Source organism: Octopus bimaculoides, chromosome 4, assembly GCF_001194135.2.
Source record: "Octopus bimaculoides isolate UCB-OBI-ISO-001 chromosome 4, ASM119413v2, whole genome shotgun sequence".
NCBI lineage: Eukaryota > Metazoa > Mollusca > Cephalopoda > Octopoda > Octopodidae > Octopus > Octopus bimaculoides.
The window spans coordinates 50,054,709-50,057,900 of NC_068984.1; the positions used below are offsets into that span (position 1 = coordinate 50,054,709).

The following is a 3,192-nucleotide window of genomic DNA, read 5'->3' on the forward strand; positions in this document are numbered from 1 at the left end:
TATATATATATATATATATATATATATATATATATCTTTCCAATTGTCTGTTTGAATGTTTATCTATCTATACACAGAAACAGACACAGACGGGAATACAATTTTTTTTCCACACGAGTAGAAATACAAAGTAATAAAAGTGAAAATGCAATTGAAGTCTTTTAAAGGATTTATTTATATTTAGAGTAGCTTCACCAGTTTCGCAATTTCATGATTCCCAAACGTAAATTTGTTGATTGGCGGCTTCCTTTATATAGTAGCAGAAAGAAAACATCGCCACAAGATACATATGCATTCATACATACACATATATTCATATATGTGTATATATGTCCATATACATATGTAAACATATATATAAATCCTTCTTATGTATGTATGTATGTATACACATATTATTAGATATTAGATAACAAAACGAGTGGTTTATATTAGATCTGATAATACAGGGAAACAGTTGCATAATAAAGTACCTGCACACCTGGAGGACTACGCTGCGTCCAAACAATTGTGATTAAAAAAGTAAATGTCCAACCATACCCCTTCTTGTTGACTCCAGTTTCTTCAATTACCTATTTACACATGACAGATGCCCAAACGCAAACCTGGAAATACGTATAATACTACTACTGGATAGCACAGGGTAGATCTGAAGGTGGACGAGCTCTATACTTTTTATGTCTCCTTTTTTTAATCAGGAATAACTTGTATGGTGAACAGTAAACAGATGTATCGGTGAACAATCAACAGCAATAGAAAGCATAAAGATTAAAGTTGTAGTTGAAAAAAAATAAGTTATCTGTCATGGAGGACTGGACGTGGTTTGAATAATGGAAATAGATTAACTGAATCATGATGATTTGAGCCAGGTATCAAAATGCCGACATCATGACTGTAAAGGCTGTGAGACTTGACATGAACCTCTAGAACGGAGATCATAGAGCCATGACCGGCAGGAAGGCGTTCAAACAATTGATAAACAGGGGTGGAAGTTCAATTTAGAGGGCAATGTGAAGCCGCTAGAGACAGTGATCAAAACTTACTGGAGTGGGTTGCTGTTTGAAGGCCATCTGTGTGGCTAGCAGCAGGATTTGAATCCTTGTCATACCACCGGAAAGTGGTTGTCAGAGAATTTTTAAGACTTCGCGAACCCCAATTTATGAGATGACCTAACATATATGTACATACACACACAGACATAGATGTACATATATACTTACGCACACATGCACACACACATATACATACACACACAGACACAGTCGCCCGGACATACATAAGCACTTACATAAACTCATATATAGATTGTGCATAAATACATATATCAGAAAACGAAATTAGAAAAAAAAATTTATTCCATAATTTCAACTTCAATATGTACCTCACATGAATACAACTACAACGACTGGATTGTAATACTGGAATAAGCAGATGTGCTTTAAGATTACAAAGCTTGAATTTTACCCTAATTACCTACACAAGCACTCTCTCTCTCCCTCATCCCCCCCCAACCACACACGCACACACACACACACACACACACACACACACACACACACACACTACAAACAAGGAAACAAAAGTAATGCCAGCTTGAACAGGATTTAAAGAAGATTTGCTATGTGGGCATATGGCGTAGTGGTTAAGAGCGCGGGCTACTAACCCCAAGATTCCGAGTTCGATTCTAGGCAGTGACCTGAAAAATAATAATAATGATGATGATAATAATAATAATAATAATAATTAAAACATCGAAAAATACCTTAGGAATGAGAACCCAGGTTCGAAATTTCTTCAAGACACCCGATGAAGGTATATCAGTCGAAATGTGCTAACAACAAACAAGATGAGGACAAATCTAGAGCTACATTTTATGATCTAAAAATTATTAGGCGTTGTTGTCACGTGTATGTTGCCGGTGATATGATACTACCGTTTAGACAGGAAGTAGCAACTCGTGCCAACCTGGTAAGTTTTGCAGTACTTTGAAGAATACCTCGGAATAACAATATTGATTAAAAAGTTTGATTCTAAAAGTTAAAAATATTGGTTCCAGATTTTGGCACAAGGCCAGCAATTTCGGGGATGAGGGGTGTGGTTAGTCAATCACATTGAGTCGAGTGTTCAACTGGTGTTTACTTTATAGATCCCGAACGGGTGAAGGACAAAGTCGACCTCGGTGGAATTAGAACTCAGACGAAACGCCGCTTAGTATTTTATCGAGCATGCTAACGATTCAGCCAGCTCGTTGCCTTTCTAATAAACATAATATTAGATTTCTATAGAACTTGTAAGAACCCACAGAAGATATGCAAATTTGATACGAGAAAACAATCAATGATTAACTGGTTAAAACAAAACAGAAGCAGTGGGTTTATTTGACATAGATTAACGTTCCTAGTTCAAGTAAAAACTTGTGCTACCAAAATTGCTAAATACTTATCTCACACCTCGAGAGATAATTTACCTTTAGTTTCAATTTACAGCATAATTCTAGCCAAAATAGTATAAACTGGCCCGCAAAACATGGTGATTATCTCTATTCTAAAATACTTTTGATTACATACAATTCCTAACTGATAATTGCTCTTATTTAAGTCCTTAATTATCTTCTATCTTTACTATATTGGCTTAATTTGAGGATATGTTTAGACCAAATGAAATGCGGTATTCTGTTGTTCATACTTACCCTAAGAATATCAACTGGCAAATTGAAATGAAATTATTTCAAACTCGAGTGAAACTTGATATTTCAATCTCTTAAATAATGGTTCTTCTACGACACTACGGGTTCTTCTACGACACTACGGCTTCTTTACGATATTTTACGATAGTGTTCTTTCTATAGGAAAGAAACCACTATGCACTCCAGTGACGATTAGCGTGAATTAGCTTCAATTAAGAATTCACCGAGTTGCAGACTCATCTACACGCTTATAGCAGTCTCTGCTTTAAACAGACGCACGAAAAAAAAAAAATCGAACACGTGTGCAAGCCCATAAGCATATGTGTGTATGTATGTGTGTGTGTGTGTGTGCGCGTGCGAGGTTCATAGGCGTAAGCGTGCTTCCCAACTACATGGTTCCGGGTTCAGTCCCATTGCGTGGCACCTTTGGCAATTGTCTTTTACTGTAGCCTCGGACCGTCCGAGCTTTGTGAGTGGATTTGGTAGACAGAAACTGAAAAAAGCGT

The 3,192-nt window shown here is 36.6% G+C and overlaps 1 long non-coding RNA gene across 1 annotated transcript in view; it reads right to left on the reverse strand.

Annotated features, from left to right (window-relative positions):
- LOC128247677 (uncharacterized) overlaps positions 1 to 2,877 on the reverse strand; it is a 14,578-nt gene extending 11,701 nt beyond the window's left edge. The window contains exon 1 of the long non-coding RNA XR_008264040.1: positions 2,690 to 2,877. This is a non-coding gene — a long non-coding RNA (uncharacterized LOC128247677). The remainder of the gene's footprint in view (positions 1 to 2,689) is intronic.
- Between the last annotated feature and the right edge of the window lie 315 nt (positions 2,878 to 3,192).